Source organism: Cottoperca gobio, chromosome 17, assembly GCF_900634415.1.
Source record: "Cottoperca gobio chromosome 17, fCotGob3.1, whole genome shotgun sequence".
NCBI lineage: Eukaryota > Metazoa > Chordata > Actinopteri > Perciformes > Bovichtidae > Cottoperca > Cottoperca gobio.
In genome coordinates this window covers 24531291-24553316 of record NC_041371.1, presented here as the reverse complement: position 1 = coordinate 24553316, position 22026 = coordinate 24531291, and the positions used below count along the sequence as shown (strand labels likewise).

The 22026-nt window shown below is 45.7% G+C and overlaps 2 pseudogenes; both read left to right on the top strand.

Annotated features, from left to right (window-relative positions):
- Positions 1-8234: 8234 nt before the first annotated feature.
- Positions 8235-8386, top strand: LOC115023176 (uncharacterized; annotated as a pseudogene).
- Positions 8387-8669: 283 nt separating this feature from the next.
- Positions 8670-8790, top strand: LOC115023178 (uncharacterized; annotated as a pseudogene).
- Positions 8791-22026: the final 13236 nt, after the last annotated feature.

Genomic DNA, 22026 nt, shown 5'->3' with positions numbered 1-22026 from the left:
AATGTAGCAAAGTTCATCGGAACTACTGGCTGCTGCATCTACAAGCAACTCAAACACAACCACACAACACAAATAACAGTCTAAAGGTTTAATGTTTAATATAGGTCTTATTCATTTAGGCCTGTCCGTAGATAATTGGCGGGCTTTCTGGCGAACTTCTGGCCTGATTAGGAGAGACAGTATCCATCCTACTTTCGATGGAGCGGATCACATAGCTAATAATATTACAAAAGTTATTAGTGGACCTAATCCATGACAACTTTCATGTGGATGTTGATAGTGACAGCCTTAATAATGTGTTTATCTCATTATTACTGATCTGACTAAAATAATTAGTGACCTCAGACTAAACTCTGATACAAACAAGGTCTAAATTCTTATCCTGCTAGACCTGAGCGCAGCATTTGACACGATCAACCATGACATCCTAATTAATCGTCTAGAAAAACTGGTTGGTCTTTCTGACTGTGTATTAAACTGGTTCAGAACATATATCAAAGGGAGAAAGTATTTTGTCAGGCTCGGAGATCATGTGTCAGAGAAGCATGATGCCCTCTTTGGAGTTCCACAAGGGAGCTGCCTCGTCCATTACTGTTCTCCCTATACATGCTACCACTGGGGGACATCATTATAGAACACAATGTGTGCTTCCATAGCTACGCGGATGACACACAACTGTACATCTCTGCTGAACCAAATGATACTACAGCTATTAACTCCATCACCACCTGTCTATCAGCAATAAATAAATGGATGAGCAATCATTTCTTAAAATTAAATGAGAACAAAACTGAAATCCTACTAGTAGGTCCTGTAGCAAAAAGAGAGATGATGCTGAATAACATGGGCTATTTTTAATATGGCTATTTTTATAATGGTACTTCAGACTCATTTCCATCTACACTGTGATTATTGTACTGTAAATGCTCTTATTCTGTCCTTGTACTAATTGTTATGTTTTTGATGTGAAGCACTTTGGGCTGCAATTATTGTATGAAAGGTGCTATACAAATAAAGCTTATTATTATTATTATTATTATTAAATTCAATTGGGTTCAGTCAGAATGTACATGAACCAACTCACTGTTTAAACCACACTCTGGACCTTGTTCTGGCATATGGTGTTGAAATTGAAAGTTTATCAGTCTGGTCACATAATCCTTTTTTATCAGACCATTTTTTAATAACTTTTGAAGTCCTGTTACTGGACTACAAGCCAGTAGACAAAATATCCTACGCTCGATGTCTATCTGATAGTGCTGTGACTAAATTTAAGGAAATGATTCCTGAAGGCTCTGGCTCCCATTGTACTCTTAGAGACTCTAGGAACTACAAGTAACCCTGCAGATCATACAGAGTGCAAGCAGTCTGTGTGAAGAAGAACCCAGAGAAAAGTGTGTTCATGTATTTTAAAGACAGTAAGGGGAAGGAGGGGAAGAAGATTGCCATAATTGGCCCACAACGAAAGGGAGGTAGAGAAGGGAGCTGTGGAGAGTTCCAACAGTTGCAGGTGTTAGAAAGACAAAATAAAACAATGGGTAGAGAGGGGAGGGAAAGAAGATAGGGACATTTGGGATAAACAGAGAAGAATATGGTGGGAATAAGATAAGGTTACAGAAATATAGAGAGAAGTTCATTTAACCAAGTATTACACAACAAGAATATAATATGGACATATCAAAATTTTCCATTACAATTGCACAGTGACGGCAATGGTGAAAGTTACCAATGATCTTCTATTGGTTTCAGACAGGACTTATCTCTGTTCTTGTCTTGTTAGACCTCAGTGCTGCTTTCGACTGTTGTTCATGACCTTCTACTACAGAGACTGGAACATTATATTGGCATAAAAGGAACTGCTCTAAGCTGGTTCAAGTCCTATTTATCTGAGCGAGCTCAGTTTGTACGTGTTAATGATAAATCCTCCATTACAGCAAAAGTCAGTCTTGGAGTCCTGCAAGGTTCTGTATTTGGACCTATTATATTCACCTTTTATATGCTTCCTTTGGGTAATATTATAAGGAACCACTCTATAAAACATGCATTGTTCCTCAATAATAAAATAACTTCAATCAGATCAGAACCAGCATCACTCATGATGTAGACACAGAGAATATCTGCAAACATTGTGATGTAACCATGGGAAAATTCACCTGCATCACATTAACTGAGCTTCTGTCATGGAATGTAACTTCTCCACCTCTTGTATTGACCCTATACCAGGGGTTGGGAACCTATAGCTCTTTTCGATGGCACAATATGGCTCACAGACAATTTTGAGCTGAGCAGTTCAATTTTAATTTTTGAGCTGCAAAGTCGGCAAATGCACCGTTGATCAGTAGAATGCGGTCGGGAACACAGCGGTGGAGATGGTTTGTCAGTGTTTGGAAACACGCAGTGACCAAAGTTTCCTTCTGCACCCGAGTCTCCCACAGGCAGCTCGGCTTGGAACGCTGTCACTGCATCATACATGTCTGTGATCACACGGCCCTGAAGCTGGAGGTTTAACAGTGAGATGCTTTGTTATGTCGCACAAACAGTCCAGTTCACATCGTCCCAGAGATCTGTGGTGTGTTTCCCTTTGCTTTCCAAAAACGGGCAGAATTCCTCACGCATCTCGAAAAATCTATTCAGCACTTTCCCTCGACTCAGCCATCGCACCGCGACGTTCAGAATGTATCTCCTTGCCGGCAGAGGAGGTGTCCGGCTCCCACTCCTCAGCAGAGTCTTGATCTGAGGTGTGTCTATTATGTGAAAATAAAGAAATAAGTTATCTACAAAATAGACAAAATTAATTTCCATAATTTCTCTAATTTTCTGCGGCTCACTCCCTCAGGAGTATACAGAGGGAAACATGGTGGTAATAACACTTCACATCCCTCCCCCAGAGCTCAGCAGTAAAACATCAAAAGTTATTCAGGTGAAACAAAGGGGCACTCTAATGCCCAAACACCTCCCACCCCCAACCAGGTCAGCACCCTCACTGGTGATACACAGTAGTTCAATCTAAAGTCTATTTCACGTCGAAATATGTAGTTCTAAAAGTTATAATACAACTCATATTACTATACATGTTGATATAGTAAAACAACGGGATAATGAAACGCACACAAGTAATGAAACGCATGCACAAACATGCCCCCCCCTCCCTTATCAGCACACTCACTGGTGATACACAGTAGTTCAAACTAAAGTTTATTTTACGTTGAAATATGTAGTTCTAAAAGTTATAATGCAACTCCTATTACTATACATGTTGATATCGTAAAACAACGGGATAATGAAACACACACTAGTTGTGAAACATATGCACAAACATGCCCCCCCTATCAGCCCAATAACCCTAACCCTAACCCAATACCCTAACCCTAACCCTAACCCTATACTGAGACACGAAGAAATACGACAAACAAGATAAGCATTTATAGTTCAAACTAAGCCCAAACTAACTCGTTTACGTCAAATAATGTAGTAATATAAGTTATAATAGACTTACTTGTCCAGAAGAATTTCCTGGCCCTCCACAAACATCTCCTCAGCTTCAGAGCTACAGGAATCACCCGGGCTGTCCACCTCTGACTCCTCCGCTACAGACTCATTACTTGGCTTTGAGCAATAGTCAGCAATTGACTGGACGTCCTTCAGGTCAAAATTGGTTATTGTGTGCCTCGGAAAACACAAACTCTTCTAACGCTAAGTCAACACAGTCATGCTCTCAAAATGATGACTTTACGCAGCGCCGTTTCCAACAGAAAACTTTCATTACGCACACCCTGTGCGTCTTTATATAAGGACTATCCAACTCATGAAGCACATTGCCATGTTCAGAATTTCATTGGCTATACGTTACACGTGTCCCCGGAAGTCTGGTCTGCACGAGGCTCTTTCAGTAAACAAATGAAGAGAAAAAGATGTCCTTAACTGAACTCCGGATGCTGTGTTAGTAACATACATTTACATAAATGCATACAGATAGAGAGCCGATCCCGAGGGTCAGGCTGAGAAACACGCTGAGGTTCCAGGTTGTCGTGGAAGAGGAGGATTTTATTCCCCCGGGATGCGGGGGACTGGACCACCTGTTCCGCAGCTGCCCCAGCCGGAGAAGATCCTTTGCCGAGGTGGCCAAGCTTGCTGGTGGGCTGATGAAATCCAAGGAGCCAGTGAAAGGAGATGACCACACAGGCCAAGTGATGTCAGGATTGGATATAGGCCTTACGGAGAGTGGTGTGGATGTAGGGCAATGGGGGGAAGGAGCAACCGACGCCGGGGGTGCGGATGCACCTTTGACTGACATGGAAGTGTCTTTGCCTGCACCCACTTCAGGCTTGGTCCCGTCCACGGCGAAAGAGCGGGCAAGGAGGGGCTCCCAAGTGTTCAATGTAGGGGTTTCGACAGACAATGGGGAGAAGGGGGGTTGGAAAAAGGTGAGGAGGGTGAATGAGAGGGTGTTTAACGTAAGGAGGGAGTTTGAGGGGGAAGAACAGAGAAAGGGGGCTACAGAAGTAGCAGAAGAGGGAGCGGGAACAGGACAGAGGGTGGGAGGAGAGGTTATGAAAACCATCACAGGAGAGCCAAGTGCTCCATCTGCTACGGGGCTAGGGCTAGTTATCGACCTGGCACAAGACCCGGGTTTACCTGCATCAACATCAGGGGAGCAGGCAGTTGATGGGGCTAGCGGGCTATCAATCCCGACGAAGTCAGGGATTATGAACTGGGCCGAGGAGATGGAGAGACTTCTCAAAGAAGAGGAGGAGGGAGCCGTTTCTGAGGGGATGGGATTGTGTAATTCATAATGGGTTCATTCAAGGTGCTAACATTGAATGTGAGAGGAATGAGGGACACAGTTAAAAGAAGGGTGGTGTTTGATTATGTGGGATATCTTCAAGTTGCTATGTGTTTTTTGCAGGAGGTACACTTGCGGGATAAGGGTGATGTTGCAAATTTTACAAGGGAATGGACGAGAGGGGACTCAGTATGGAGTGTAGGGGGGGTCCACTCTACAGGGGTTGGGATTTTATTTTGTTTCAAAGAGATAAGGGTGGATTTTTCCTTTGTTATTGTGCAAGGGAGGATAATGGGAGCAGATGTTACATGGGGGACGGTCAAGCTGAGGGTAATTGTAGTGTATGGGCCGCAAACCTCGGCAGAAAGGCAGGAGATGTTTGGGCTGATAGAACCGCACATGGCGACAAATAGACAGGTCATTATTGGGGGTGATTTTAACGTAGAGTTAGGAAAAGGAGTTGATACGAGCGACGGGTTCATCGCCAACCTCATGGCTAGTCATGGCCTGGTAGATGGGGCGAGGGTGGTCAGGCCGCGGGTGGTTGGTCCCACATGGCGTAACTCACAAGGGATAGAAAAAGTGTTGGATTACATTTTCCTTTCAAAGTCCTTGGTTTTGTTGGCGGGCAGTTTGCTCCCTGTGTTTTTTTCGGACCATGATGGTTTGCTACTGGAGGTGCGCTCGTCTGTTCCAGTTTTTGGGCCTGGGTTCTGGCGCCTTAACACCAGTATCTTGGAAGAGGTTGTTTTTGACAGAGAATTTCGAGCACTCTTTCAAGGACTGGTTGGACTTAGGCCTATGTGTTCTGGGGTGATAGAGTGGTGGGAGGCAGCCAAAGAGCGGATAAAGGGGTTTTGTGTGGGGTATAGTAAAAGGAAAGGTAGGTTGGCGAAGATGGAGGTGATCCGCCTTCAACGCCTTCTTGAGTTTGAGTACTCCAGGGGAAACTCTGGTGGTACGGTAAATCAGCGGGTTTGTGAGTCCCTGAAAGCACGTCTCAGGAATGTCTTTGAGTGTAGAGCTCGAGCATACCTGTGGAAGTCACGTCGAAATTTCCATGAGGAATTCGAGACGTGTTCCGCTGGTTTTTTCAGCACAGTAAGGGAAGAGAGGGCCAAACAAGTGGTGCTAGGGGTTAGGGATGGGCAGGGTAGGGTGGTGTCAGATGAGTTGGAGATGGTTAAGGCCGCTTCCGACCACTACAACACAATGTTTATGGAGAGAAAGGTAGAGAAAGAGGGGGGGGAGGATTTCCTGGACTGTATGACTCAGCGGGTGCCTTTGGACATAGCTCAGGCATTGGAGTCACCGCTCACTCTTGAGGAGCTTGAGGGTGCCCTCTTTAGAATGAACAGGCGGAAGGTACCCGGTATCGACGGGCTGCCGGTGGAGTTTTATCTCAAGTTTTGGGACATACTCGGGCCGGTAGTGTTGGAGGTATTGTCGGCAGTGCTCTGTATAGGTGCTATGGGAGGGTCTTTGGCCACTGGAGTTATCTCCCTTCTGTTTAAGAAAGGGGACCATATGAACTTGGAGAACTGGCGTCCATTGACCATGCTTTGTGTGGATTATAAACTTCTGGCAAAGGTGCTAGCGGATCGACTAGGAGCAGCACTCCCACACGTGGTCCATGTGGACCAGACATGCGGAGTGGCGGGGCGTTCGGTGAGATGGAATCTGCAGCTCATTCGAGACGCGGTCGCTTGGGCAGAAGACAGGCAATTGCCGCTTATGGTGGTTGGCCTCGACCAGGCGAAGGCGTTTGACAGGGTACACTGGGGTTTTATGTTCAGGGTACTAGACAGGTTAGGTTTTGGCCAGGGGTTTATAAGATGGGTACAGGTATTGTACACAGATGTGGGGAGCATGGTCTCAGTCAATGGTCACTTAGGGGATGTTTTTAGGTTGCACTCAGGGGTAAGACAGGGGTGTCCGCTCTCACCGCTGCTCTACATCCTCTACATGGAGCCCCTGGCGGCAGCTATTCGGGCTGACCCAGGTGTAAAGGGTTTCCTGGTACCTGGTAGCGGGGGCCTACGGGTTAAGCTGTCTCAGTATGCAGATGATACTACACTGCTGCTGGACAACGACGCTTGCCTGATTCGGACCTTGGAGATTTTCCAGAACTTTGGTCGGGTGGCTGGTGCAAAGCTTAATTGTGCCAAGTCCTCTGTGAAGTTCTTTGGGCGGTGGAAAGACAGGACCAATGTACCAGGGGGGCTGGCGCTCTGCATTGGACCTCTGAAGGTACTAGGGGTTGGCTTTGAGACAGCTCACAATGCCACGGCCAATTGGACCAGGTGCTTGTTAAAAGTTCAGAAGAAGCTCATGCTCTGGAAGAGCAGATGCTTGACTTTTATAGGGAAGGTACTTGTTCTGAAGGTAGATGTACTGCCATCGCTCCTGTACTTGGCCTATGTCTACCCACTGCCAGTCGGTATGAGGAGGCCTCTGGTGCGCCTTGTGTTCTCCTTTTTATGGGGTGGGAGATACGAGTATGTGGCGAGAGCTCGCATGTTGGCAGGAATTGAGGCAGGGGGAAGGGAGGTGCCTCACCTCCCACTGAAACTGGACTGCATTTTTGTTTCTTTTCTGTGCAAGGAGTTATCCACTCCGGTGGTGCATCCTTCGGGTTTTTTTCAGCGGCTATTTTTTTCCTATCAGGCCAGACGCATTATGGTCTGGAGTAATCTGGCACCGCGGGCGGAGCAACAGCCATGGCATTATCACCATGCAGCCAGGTGGCTACGGACCCACCCGGAGGCTGCTGAAACAGCGGTCAGAATTGACCACAGGGTCCTATACAGGGAGGTCAGCCAGAGAGTGGTTGCGCCTCCAGTGGTGGGGACCTCTACAAGGGTGTGGAGAGGAATTCAGCCACGGGGGCTTGACAATGGTCTTAAGGACTTGAATTGGTTATGCCTCCACAAGGGTATGCCGGTGCGAGAAATAATGTATAGGCATGGCTTGGCAAAATCCTCAGGGTGCCCGAGGGCAAGCTGTGCGGGTGTGGAGACAATAAGGCACGTCATGTGGGACTGTCCATTTGCTGCGGCTGCGTGGGCTAGGGCGGGATCATGGCTCAGGCAGGTACTTCCTCGTTTTAATTTGACATGGGCGAGGGTCGAAAGAGGGGTAGGCTCGGGGGGTTCATTTTTCCTCATAATTTTGATTATTAGTCTCGTCAAGAGGAGCTTGTGGCTGGCCAGACAAGACCTGGTGAAGAGAAATCGGGACTGTGGGGTAGAGGGAGTGATAAGGAGAGTGGAAGCAGATCTAAAGGGGAGGATTGAGAGGGACATTGTAAAGTGGGGGAAGCATGCCGCCTTAGAACGGTGGAAAGGAGGTTTTGGCTGGGAATGGTGAAACGGATAACTTGACATGCTAGAGATGTATTGTAAGATGTTTGCCTGTTTGAACTTTGTATTTGTGTAAAACTGTTGTGTGGAAAGATTTTCTAATAAAAAAAAAAAATCTGTTCTTATCAGTTTAATACATATTAAACGGATTTTTAGCACCATGAGCTGAAAAAGGGGCTTGCTCCGTTCACTCCACGCATCGACCCAGTATTGCAGCACCTCTGGGAACGGTGCACCCTTGACTGCTATGTGGCAAACCAAATACCAATCCAAATGGTACCTCATTTTGACTATGGGCCAAAAGACTTGGGGTAAAGTCAGCAGAATCAAAGCAGGCCTTACAAAAACTCCTGTAAGAATGATACTTTTGTTTGCCAGAAGAAAACTAGACAGGAGAGGAATGTTTCCCCTGTGATTATGAGGGTAGGAGAAAAGGTGTGGCGACCCATTGAGTGAGCCTCACCGCAAGGGTTTTGAGTGTGCAAAACTATGGTCTTCGGCTGCTCTCGAGGAGAAAGCTGTATTTACTCTGGTTTCTCTTCAAAATGCACAAGCCTTTCGCCTTTTACTAAAAACTTCCGTGGAGAGGAACACCAATGAGTTGAACCGTCCTCTAATATCTGATATGTCCTCTATAAGGGACAACATATTAAACGGATTTTTAGCACCAGGAGCTGAAAAAGGGGCTTGCTCCGTTCACTCCACGCATCGACCCAGTATTGCAGCACCTCTGGGAACGGTGCACCCTTCACTGCTATGTGGAAAACCAAATACCAATCCAAACGCATCCATTGGTACCTCATTTTGACTATGGGCCAAAAGACTTGGGGTAAAGTCAGCAGAATCAAAGCGGGCCTTACAAAAACTCCTGTAAGAATGATACTTTTGTTTGCCAGAAGAAAACTAGACAGGAGAGGAATGTTTCCCCTGTGATTATGAGGATACGTGAGTTCAGGTTTTGTTGCTGAGAAAACGAGACTACTAAACGGAAAATGGCCTCACCGGCCCCAAAAGAGCAGCCGATCTCGAGGGTCGGGCTGAGAAACACACTGCTGTTCCAGGTCGTCTTGGAAGAGGAGGAATTTCATTGCGAGAGATTTCTTCTGCAAGAATATTGTCATTGGGCAGCTGCATCTTAAGGTGGAGGATGTCTACTGCAGCCAGTGGAACCAGCAGGAGAAGTCGTTTGATGTCACTCTAAGGACGGAGGACATCTACAGAAGAGTGGCTGAAACTTGACAGACCGCAGCTGGGAAAGTAAGGCCTCTTGCCGGTTACAAAGTTTTGAATTTGGACAAACCAAACTTTAGAGTGGTTACGGTACAGATGTTTAATCCTTTTGTAGCCGACATAGCAATAGTTACCCTTTTAAAGCAATATGGGGAGGTTATGTCGGCTGCTAGACTGGCGAACGACCCAATGGGGTTCTGGACTGGAAGGCGGCAGTTCCAGGTGTTGCTGAACCCTGACCCGGAAGGGCCTGGAGGCCTCAAACACCCACCTGGCTTTTTTAGCCTGGGTGGTGACCGTGGATATCTCTACTACTCCTGGCAACCAGCCTTCTGCAGGAGGTGTAGGCGGGTCACACAGAGGCTGCATGTGATGGAGCACGCTGCCGTTTCTGTGGGCAGGTGGGTCATGAAGCCAAAAACTCATGGATGCAGGGGACTTGACCACCTGTTCTGCAGCTGCCCCAGTAGGAGAAGATCCTTTGCTGAGGTGGCCAAGCTTGGTGGTGGGCTGGTGAAAGCCAAGGAGCCAGTGAAAGGAGATGACCACACAGGTCAAGTGAGGCCAGCGCAGGTAGGGTCGGATACAAGACCTACAGAGAGCAGAGTGGATGCAGTGCTCTGTGGGTAAGGAGCAGCCAGTCCTGGGGGTGCCGAGGCACCCTTGATCAACATGGAATGTACTGTTCCGGCACACACTCCTGGCCCGGGCTCATCAATGGCTAAAGAGCGGGCATGGAGGGGCTCACAAGTTTTTGATTTAGGGTTTCCAACAGAGAGTGGGGAGAGGGAGGGCAGGAAAAAGTTGAGGAAGTTGTAGTAGAGGCTGTTTAATCTACAGAGGGATAATGAGGGGGAAGAACAGATAACCAAGGGGTGGTGATGGCCTTGTGGTCTTTTGGTACACCTTCCAAACAAAACACTGAGCAAGGTACTTAACCCTGAGTTGCTCCAGGTAGACTGTCCCTATACTTGGTTCAATGTAAGTTGCTCTGGATAAGAGCGTCAGCTAAATTACCTGTAATGTAATGTAATAAAGGGGGCGGAACTGCAAAAAAGGGTCTCAGAGGAAGCAGAAGAGGGATTTTTTTTGTTTTGTCTTAAAGAGATAAGGGTTGAGTGTCTTTTGTTATTGTCCAAGGGAGGATAATGGGCGCAGACGTTACATGGGGGACTGTCAAGCTGAGGATCATTGTTGTGTATGGGCCACGAACTCGGGTAGAAAGGCAGGAAATGTTTGGGTTAATAGAGCAGCATCTTGCAACCAATAGATAGGTCATTATCGGGGGTTGGGGTATTTTGACGTAGACTTAGGAAAAGGTGGTGATGCTAGCGACATTTTCATCGCCAACCTCATGGATAGGAATGGTCTGGTAGATGGGGCAAGGGTGGTCAGGCCACAGATACCTGTCCCACATGGCGCAACTCACAAGGTATACAAAAGGTTTTGGATTACATATTCTTTTCAAAGTCTTTGAGTCCCTCAAATAGTCCCTGTGTTCTTTTCGGACCACGAAGGGTTGCTTCTGGAGGTGGGCTCGTGTGCTCCAGTTTTTGGTGCTGGTTTCTGGCGCCTAAACATCAGTATTTTGGAAGGGGAAATGTTTGACAAACATTTTTGGTCATTCTTCCAAGGACTATTAGGACTGAGACCAATGTGTTCTGTGGTGATAAAGTTGTGGGAGGCAGCCAAAGAACGGATAAAGTGTTTTTGTGGGCGGTAAACAGCGGATTTAATTCAAATGGAAGCAAGACGGTATATAAATCAACACTTGTATTGTGTGGTGACTTGTTTAGAACAGTGTACCAAGTCTGTAAGATTGTACTAGGTGTGTAATTGTACTTTATATGCGTAAATGTGCGCATCTTCTTCAAGTAGCCTGCGTCCTAGCAGAGGCTGTGTGCAGGCTTTAGCTGGAGAGGAGGAGGTGTCACCAGAGATCACGAGGTGTCACCAGAGATCACATTCAGGCCTGTAGATGGAGCTGTGGGGATGCTGGATGATCTGGTGATGCTGTCAGACACAGAAGCCCCTCACCACATCACACCACAAGATGGCAGACTGAGGCAGAGCCGGATGATTGAATCCCTCAACCACCCCAGGTGTCCAACCCCCTCTCGATATGGGAAACCCAGCACCAGGTGACATTTATTCCCACTTTGATGCTGCAGTTTTCAGACTCCTCTCTGAATACACAAACAAGAATGCAGCCAAAAGCCTGGAGAGAGGGAGACAGTTCATCTGGACTGAAATAACTCCAGAAGAAATCCACAGGCATGTTGCTTTACATGTCAGTTTTGGACCTGCAGAAAGATGAGCAACTTTTGGTGTAAGCAAACCATTTTCCATGTGTCATTCCCTGCCACTGTCATGTCCCCAGACTGTACAGGACAGTTCATGGCCATTTGATTTAATCTTCATATGAGTGACCCAGAGAAAACAGGAGCAACAGGAACAGTCACTGGCAGTACCACCAAGACCTCTGCATGTGAAGGGACACTCAGAGAGGAGAGAATTACCCTGTGTGGGGAAAAACGCATGGACATATTTTACATTTTATGGCCTGTTTTTGCAGATGTAAGAGTAAAAGACTCAAACCTTTTACTGGAAATAGTTGTATACATTTCAAACTTCAAATGTAACATGTTAAATCTCTTATTCATGTACAACTGCAGTGTTTTTTGTTCACTAAACCACTAAACTCAAATTCCGCTTTTGTGTTTCTCTTCATTTTAACTGTTATTACACTCTCATAACATGCAATGAATTGTAAATGACTGCCAGATATGGAAAGTTCCAGGTATTGTTGGAAAATGGGCAAAAGCACTTACTCACAGGACATTTTCTGACCTTTTTATAGGCAAAATAAGCAAAAAAGTCCAGGCGAAAATGTTGAGGCTTTTTTGGCTTAGGTGTTAAAGGGTTAACACTTAGGAGTCGACCATCACGCCGGCGTGATCAGATCACATGACCTGTTCAAACCGGCGCTGCGTAAAATCAACAGTCCAACCAACATTGCAGACTGCTTCTGTCAAAACTACAGGCTTGAAACTCTCTGCCAGTCTTTGTTTCATGTAAATCGACCCAGTAAAAACGGAGATATGATGATTTGAAGTTGATGTCAAAATATTTGTTTTGCACGCTCAAAAGTATGAGAAATGCAATGTGGCGGCCGTTACGTATTTTTAAATCTTCGCCGATATGGAGAGAGACGAAGGGAGGCGGTGATTGAAGGAAAGTGACAGAAAAATAATTGAAAATTGAGAGATAGTTAGATAGATTTAGTGTTGGTCCGAATACAAGATAAAACTGCACATCTTAGAGTGGCCTTTTATTGTGACCAGCCTAAGGATAAGGATTTATATGATGCAATAATCATGCTGTCTAATCAGCATCTTGATATGCCACACCTGTGAGGTGGATGGATTATCTCAGCAAAGGAGAAGTGCTCACTAACACAGATTTCAATAAATGTGTGAACAATATTTGAGAGAAATAGGCCTTTTGTGTACATAGAGAAAGTATTAGATCTTTGATTTCAGCTCATGAAAAATGGGAGCAAAAACAAAAGAACTTGAGGGAATGAGGGGAAAACGCCTCTGGATACACTTGCCATTTGTTCATAAAATTTGTATTTAGGTTCATGCTACCGCAATCAAACTTTCACATTATCATAGTGACATCCCATGTATATATTTCCAGCTTTCAAAATGTTTTGTTGTGCATGTTTGTGTCACCCACAGTAAAAATAATATCATTTTCAAAATCTGCTTTTACGTTTTTTGTGTGGATTTGGGTCCAATATGTTCATATAGTATGTCAAAATGAAAAAAATAACTATCAGGTTATATAGGTGAGGTTGTGCTGAAACCCCCCCCCCCCCAAACATTGACATGCTAAACATTCCTAAATGGGGTTAAGTAAGGCAGAATCAAAAGGATGCAAAAACGGCCAAATTAGCCCCTGACTCCAGAGGGTTAAGGGCTGACAGGGCAGTGACAGGGGTTAGGCATAAGCAGGGTAGAATTGTGTTGGATGGGTTGGAGATGGTTAATGCCGCCACTGACTACTACCGCAGCTAATTCTAAAAGTATAATGGAATATGGCCCAGATAGAAACTTGCGCTTGAATGTATTGTACTTCTTACTTGTAACACAGAAACACAATTTTGACTTGTCAGCTAACAACATGAAGTATTAGATAAAGCTTGTGCTTTAGATTTGCATGTGCTGAGAGCACAGATGCAACAAACAGCTGTTCATTTTCTTTGCGGGGAGTTGACGATAACTTTTGCGTTACGGAAGAGCTGCTTGGTCTTAGGAGTCTAAAGGGCACAACATAATTCGAGCACAAGGACTTTACCACAGAGAATTTCAAGCTTTCCTGTCTGATGTCGATGCTGAATGCGGGGACGCACTCCACAGTTCTGATGTGTGCTGGCTCCGTAATGCAGCGGTTTTATTCCCTGAGATCAGAAATGTATCTGTTTTTGAAAGAGAAGGACCGACCTCTTCATGAGCTGAGCTCCTGACCTGCAAGCATCAATAACAACAAGCCCAATAACTTATTTGTTTAACAAGGTTGAGATATAGCCATCCCCATTTCCCCTCATTCTCCCCCCCCCCCTTGATTTTTGATTTGACTCACAATCAAACCCATAACTTTGAGCCAACTATGAAGTCTCATCATTGTCCTGTATTCACTAATAATCTGAAAAAAAATTGTTCCTGTGTCATTTCAGAGGTCCTATATATCGTTTCCAGTAAAAATATATCCATCTTGAACATCGTCACGTTGATAAAAGCCCATGAAAAGCTGTTGCAATCTTTGAAATCAGCTGATCGATAGGTTTATTTTCGCGATGATACTCGCTAAAAATGGCATGAAATCAAGCTATTAGCGTTATTTTGATGCTTGCTAACCGGAATGCCGAACTCTGACCTTTCGATTGACACTTCATTTGAGACAATAGGAGCTTCCATGCCTTATCGACAACCTTCAATAGCCATTGAGTGTCAACTTGATAAGGAAGTGCCAGCCCTCTTGTTTTGTTTACAGACGGAGCCAGCAGCAGCCCAGTCTCCCGTTGACTCACGTATCGTGTAGCCAATGAACTGCCAAATAACCAAAAGCTGCACTTTTAATGCCGCACCTGGTCAAACAGCTCACTCAAAGCAGCGTCAGCTTGCTGTTCCCCAATAAGAACCTGCAGAGAGATGGGAAGAAAGTCAGTTACATGCAACTCTCCTTCCAAATCACACACTTCTTCCTGAACTGAAGAATCTGACTTAGCACTAGTCATTGTCCGTGTCACAGCACAAATTGTGAAGACCTCAGGGAATTCCAGTTTACACTTATCTGGTTCTTTTAACAAAGGAGTAGACTTAACAGGTGGGGAGCCATCCTGACCATCAGCCCAAACCCAGCCAAATCATTTCCCAGAATCATATCTATCCCATCTATAAGCAAGGCAGGCCAGACCCCAATGTGGACCACACACAGAGTGGTTAAGCCCATTCCCCTTACCAGCACACAATCACCAGTATCTGAGTGCTGAGAAAAGGGCAGCACGGAAGTTAGAATAAATTACTCCTTAGCTCCTTTATCTCGTAGAATTTTCACAGGCACTTTAATATCATTACCAGTGAGAGCTACAACCCCATCTGACACGAAAGCTTCAAAACCAGAATATTTTTCAGTTTCAGATTTAATTGAATCAAGCACCTCCTCCGAAACAACTGGAATTTTCCTAACTGGAGCACTGAGAGTAACTGGTCTAATATATCTTTCACCCGTGCGATTTACTCTACTTTCCAATGTCCCCTCTCATGGTAATAGTTACACGCATGATCAAAATGAGATGAACGCGGACCAGGATTCCTCTTTGCGGACTGACCAATAGCTTTAGCAGTAGCATTATCTGACCCACAGTTTCTTCCAAACGTTCCTTTATGTGCCAGCACATACTCATCTGCCATGGTAGCAGCTTTAGAGGCAGTCTCTACTCCACGCTCAGCAATACGAGTGGCAACCTCAGGTGGAAAACACTCTTTAAACTGCTCTAGCACCATCAGATCACACAGATCTTTAAAAGTAGTAACTTCCAACGCCGAACACCACATATTGAAATGTTTAATTAAATCCCTTGCAAATTCAACATGTGACTGCTCGTCAGACTTCCTCCCAGACCTAAATCGTTGCCGATAGGCCTCTGGTACCAACTCATAAGCTTTCAAAACAGCATCTTTAACAGTAGAATATTTCTGGCTTTCAACTGCACTAAGCGCTGAATAAGCTTCTTGGGCTTTTCCTGTCAATACCGATTGCAACATCACTACCTCGTCAGCCTCGGGCCACCCTCTCCCATTGGCAACACGTTCAAAAAGGGAGAAAAAAGTGTCTGGGTCTCTCTCATTAAACTTCGGTACGACACGCAAGTGTCCCACCACATCAAACCTTTTCAAATTTTGTGAACCGTATTCACCTGAATCCCTAGTATCAGCATAACTTAATTAGGTCTAACCGGTACTGCTCTAACTCCAATCTTCCCTTTTCAAAAGACTGTCGTTCCTTTTCCAGGCCCAATTTATCCCTCTCTATCTGCAACAGCAATAGCTCTGTTTGTTGCGCGAACGTTAAAGCTATTGTAGGAGAAACCACAGACTCACCAACATTGTCACTTGGACTTTGTAGTGTAGCTGGCAAAACACCGATTTCCGTTAGGTGAGGAAGGCAACTGCTTAAACAGCAACCCGCTCTAGTCCAGGGACGTGCCCCTGAGACAACTGCTCTAACCGTTTTCACTGCAACATTACCAATGATTTTATGAACGAATCCCAAAGGAGAAACGTTCCTTCATCCTACCAGGGAAGCTCCAATTCTCTTATGTGCACCCCAAACCATCAACTCTGTCAACCTAGCCTGAAATTTCCCCAAGCGTCTCCAGCCCCCACTCCTCTACACAACTGACCAAACAAAACAATAAACTATGCAGGAACCTGCACAGACAAACTGATCTCAATCACAACCAACAGCCAAAATGATAGACTGAGGCCTCCCAAATCTAATACGCTCTCCTCTAAAGGCAAGCCAGAGACTTTACCTAATAGCTAAATGCTAACAGTCTTCTACTCAGTATTACACAACTCACAAAACAAATTTTGGACGAGCCCCCATTTGTCACAACCTGGCTCAAGAGGAGGCGACAAGGAGGGAGACCACACAATCCATAACGTTGCTATATTGTTTAATTAAGTAAATGATACACAAAGCACAAGCAAAATACAAAAAGCAGGCAGCAGGCCAGAGGGAAGAGAGAGAGAAGATCTTGCAGGTCTGCTTTATATCCTCAGCCCAGCCTGCTCAGGTGTACTGCATCACTGACGAGGAGATGACGAGGTCTCAGCTCCACCAATCAACCTCCTGAAACACAGGTTAAGCACACAGCCTGGGAAGGACAGGACAGCCACCTCTCAGTCCATCACACATGTGACAACCATGGTTTTATTTTTACAAATGTTTTTCTTTCATAATTGTATTTATTAATTACAAAATAATCACAAAAATATTTTTTAAAACATTGTTTATACTTCACTTACTTTCTGTCATTATTACTGACAGGGAATATTGGGTATATAATAGTTATTTATGGCCTTTTTATCAATAAATATAACAATATCTTCAAATGCACAGCTTGTGAACGCCTTGTTTTACTCTTCTACCGGTCTAATAAGTTACGTTTTTGTCCCTGTTATCTGAAATTTGAACCTGAACTTGGTAATACTTGATGATATGTTCCTATTGTGTTTTCCAGCTCGTAACTACCACTTCAGGCATCTTTTTCAACAACAAACTTCAGGCTGAGTTTATTTTCTTAAAATTCAGTATATTCAGACCACTATTACTCAGTGCCAGAAGCACTTGGAGTGATTAATCAATGTTTTGCAAGAACAATAAGAGTTATCTTTGAGTTATCTTTAAGACTCTTCAGTTGATCCAAAATGCAGCGGCACGTGTATTGACTAGAACAAGGAAACGGGATCATATTACTCCTGTATTAGCTGCACTGCACTGGCTCCCGGTAAAATACAGAATAGAATTCAAAATCCTTCTCCTGACTTACAAATCAATTAATGGTCAGGCTCCAGCATATCTTAAAGATCTCATAGTACCTTATAAACCAACTAGAGCATTACGCTCCCAGACTGCAGGGTTACTTGTGGTTCCTAGAGTCTCTAAGAGTACAATGGGAGCCAGAGCCTTCAGCTATCAAGCTCCTCTCCAGTGGAACCAGCTTCCAGTTTGTGTTCGGGAGGCAGACACACTCTCCACATTTAAGAGTAGGCTAAAGACTTTCCTTTTTGATAAAGCTTATAGTTAGGGCTGGCTCAGGTTTGCCCTGGATCAGCCCCTAGTTATGCTGCTATAGGCTTAGACTGCCGGGGGACACCTCCCTGCTCTCTTCCTTCTCTTCCTCTCACCTCCCCTCCCTCTCTCTTCTTCTCCCTCTCTATCTGTATGCATTTATGTAAATGTATGTTACTAACTCACCATCCGGGGTATCATCCCCGGAGTGTCTGTCTCTCATGTGGCAGGTTGCCACTGATAAAGTTTACGTCAGGATCATGAATCGTGACAGCGCCTGCTGACCTGGTCCTGCTGGACACCGGGAAGCCTTATTGACATTTTCCTGGATTCATCCATACTTTCTATTTCTTTTTTTTCCAACACAACATAATTTCTGTCAAATGTTGTATTTGTACTATGTTGTTTATCCTGTACACACGACATCTATTGCACGTCTGTCCGTCCTGGGAGAGGGATCCCTCCTCAGTTGCTCTCCCTGAGGTTTCTTCCATTTTTTCCCCTTTAATTTTGGGGTTTCTTTTAGGAAGTTTTTCCTTGTGCGATGCGAGGGTCTAAGGACAGAGGATGTCGTAACCTGTACAGTCTGTAAAGCACACTGAGACAAATGTATAATTTGTGATATTGGGCTATACAAATAAATTTGATTTGATTTGATTTGATCTTTTGAATGAGACCAAAATCATGCATCTGGTGCAAAAGGTTGAAGAACAGCTTTCAATTTACTTTGGGTATGTCGTTTGTAGATATTTTCATATTTTCGAGCGAAGTCCCCCACCCCTTAAGAGGTTAACAATGTTGAGTTATATCCATCCCCATTTCCCCTCATTCTCCACCCCCCCCCCTGTTTTTTATTTTAGGCAATATACCTCAAAAGTACGAGTGGCTCAGCCCTTCGTATGTTTTTCTGTATGTGGCCCTCAGTGAAAAAAGTTTGGACACCCCTGATGTAGAGGGAAGGAGGTCTTTCTGGACAGTTTGACCCAGTGGGTGCCGCTGGACATAGGCTTTTGAGCTCACCCTCAATTATCTTGAGGGTGCAGTCCGTAGAATGAACAGGCAGAAGGTGGCCAGCATCGACGGACTGCCGGTGGAGTTTTCTCTCATGTTTTGGGATATACTTGGGCCGGTAGTGTTGGAGGTGTTGTCAGCAATTCTCTGTATAGGTGCCATGGGAGGGTCTTTGGCCACTGGAATTATCTCCCTTCTATTTAAGAAAGGGGATCCTACAAACCTTGAGAACGAGAAGAAGTATGAGTTGGATGAGACAGGGGAGTCTTCCTAATTGCCTGTGCCCCTCCCCGAGGTTGTTCTTTGTTTGTGCTTTAAATGTTTTTCTATTTCTAGCACACTTAAGCTTTATGTGCAGTTGCTGGACTGTGTTCGCTTTCCCAGAGGCAGAAACTGATGATAAACGTATTAGAATATAGGATTATGTATTATTGGAACCGCCATACACAGTACTTTGTCTGGGGAAGACTTCCCTTTCTCGGTCTCATCCATTTATATTTGTGTAAATGTTTGTTACATGAAAAGATTTTCTAATAAAAAAAATAAGAAGTCTGTTCTCTTCAGTTTAATATCTGGTATGTCCTCTAAATGGAATGCTTGGGAGGATCTGCTAAACTGAAGCCATATTTATGGCAGATTAGAAGTACTGCACCATGAAACTTGAGAACTGTCCAAGGAGGTGGAGTCCTGCAGCAAACAGTCTGGAGCCATCGCTTCTCGGCCTTTTGGCTAAGATCAAGTGGATGTGAGGTTGGGTATTGTTGCTGAGGAAACAAGTCTACAAATCGGAAGATGGCCACACCGGCCCCCAAAGAACAGCCGATCCCGAGGGTCGGGCTGAGAAACACACTGAGGTTCCAGGTTGTCGTGGAAGAGGTAGGATTTCCTTGCGAGGGTTTTCTTCTGCAAGAAGGTTATCGTCGGGCAGCTGTGTCTGAAGGTGGAGGACGTCTACTGCATCCAGTGGAACCAGCAGGAGAAGGCTTTTGATGTCACCCTACGGACGGAGGACATCTACAGAAGAGTGGCTGAAATTTGCCAGACCGCAGCTGGGGTAAGGCCTCTTGCAGGCTACAAAGTTTTCAACTTGGACAAACCGAACTTTAGAGTGGTTACGGTGCATATGTTCAATCCCTTTGTAACAAACGCAGCACTTGTAGCCTTTTTAAAACAATATGGTGAGGTAATGTCGGCTGCTAGACCGGTGAACGACCCATTGGGGTTTTGGACTGGAAGGCGGCAGTTTCAAGTGTTGCTGAACCCTGATCCGGAAGGGCCTGGAGGCCTTAAACACCCACCTGCCATTTTTAGCCTTGGTGGAGACCGGGGCTACCTCTACTACACACGTCAGCCAGCCTTCTGCAGGAGGTGTAGGCAGTCCGGTCACACAGAGGCTGCATGCGATGGAGCACGCTGCCGTTTCTGTGGACAGGCGGGCCATGAGGCCAAGAACTGTGTTGCGCCTAAGGCCTGTCATGGATGCGGGGGACTGGACCACCTGTTCCGCAGCTGCCCCAGCCGGAGAAGATCCTTTGCCGAGGTGGCCAAGCTTGCTGGTGGGCTGATGAAATCCAAGGAGCCAGTGAAAGGAGATGACCACACAGGCCAAGTGATGCCAGGATTGGATGTAGGCCCTACGGAGAGTGGTGTGGATGTAGGGCAATGGGGGGAAGGAGCAACCGACGCCGGGGGTGCGGAGGCACCTTTGACTGACATGGAAGTGTCTTTGCCTGCACCCACTTCAGGCTTGGTCCCGTCCACGGCGAAAGAGCGGGCAAGGAGGGGCTCGCAAGTGTTCAATGTAGGGGTTTCGACAGACAATGGGGAGAAGGGGGGTTGGAAAAAGGTGAGGAGGGTGAAGGAGAGGGTGTTTAACGTAAGGAGGGAGTTTGAGGGGGAAGAACAGAGAAAGGGGGCTACAGAAGGTAGCAGAAGAGGGAGCGGGAACAGGACAGGGGGTGGGAGGAGAGGTTGTGAAAACCATCACAGGAGAGCCAAGTGCTCCATCTGCTACGGGGCTAGGGCTAGTTATCGACCTGGCACAAGACCCGGGTTTACCTGCATCCAACATCAGGGGAGCAGGCAGTTGATGGGGCTAGCGGGCTATCAATCCCGACGAAGTCAGGGATTATGAACTGGGCCGAGGAGATGGAGAGACTTCTCAAAGAAGAGGAGGAGGGAGCCGTTTCTGAGGGGATGGGATTGTATAATTCATAATGGGTTCATTCAAGGTGCTAACATTGAATGTGAGAGGAATGAGGGACACAGTTAAAAGAAGGGTAGGTGTTTGATTATGTGGGATATCTTCAAGTTGCTATGTGTTTTTTGCAGGAGGTACACTTGCGGGATAAGGGTGATGTTGCAAATTTTACAAGGGAATGGACGAGAGGGGACTCAGTATGGAGTGTAGGGGGGGTCCACTCTACAGGGGTTGGGATTTTATTTTGTTTCAAAGAGATAAGGGTGGATTTTTCCTTTGTTATTGTGCAAGGGAGGATAATGGGAGCAGATGTTACATGGGGGACGGTCAAGCTGAGGGTAATTGCAGTGTATGGGCCGCAAACCTCGGCAGAAAGGCAGGAGATGTTTGGGCTGATAGAGCCGCACAATGGCGACAAATAGACAGGTCATTATTGGGGGTGATTTTAACGTAGAGTTAGGAAAAGGAGTTGATACGAGCGACGGGTTCATCGCCAACCTCATGGCTAGTCATGGCCTGGTAGATGGGGCGAGGGTGGTCAGGCCGCGGGTGGTTGGTCCCACATGGCGTAACTCACAAGGGATAGAAAAAGTGTTGGATTACATTTTCAAGGGTCAAACTGTGAAGATGTATCCCGAATTGGGCACCTATTCCCGGGTAATAGGAGCTCTGTGATGCACCCCCTGAGTTCCAGAGGTCAAAAAAGCAAACGTTGGACTTCCAGGGGGAAAGGGTCAAACTGTGAATGTGTACCCCAAAATAGGCACCTATTCCCGGGTAAGTGGAGCTCTGTGATGCACCCCCTGAGTTCCAGAGGTCAAAAAAGCAAACGATGGACTTCCAGGGGGAAAGGGTCAAACTGTGACGATGTATCCCGAATTCGGCACCTATTCCTTTGTACATGGAGCTCTGTGATGCACCCCCTGAGTTCCAGAGGTCAAAAAGCAAACGATGGACTTCCAGGGGGAAAGGGTCAAACTGTGACGATGTATCCCGAATTCGGCACCTATTCCTGGGTACATGGAGCTCTGTGATGCACCCCCTGAGTTCCAGAGGTCAAAAAAGCAAACGTTGGA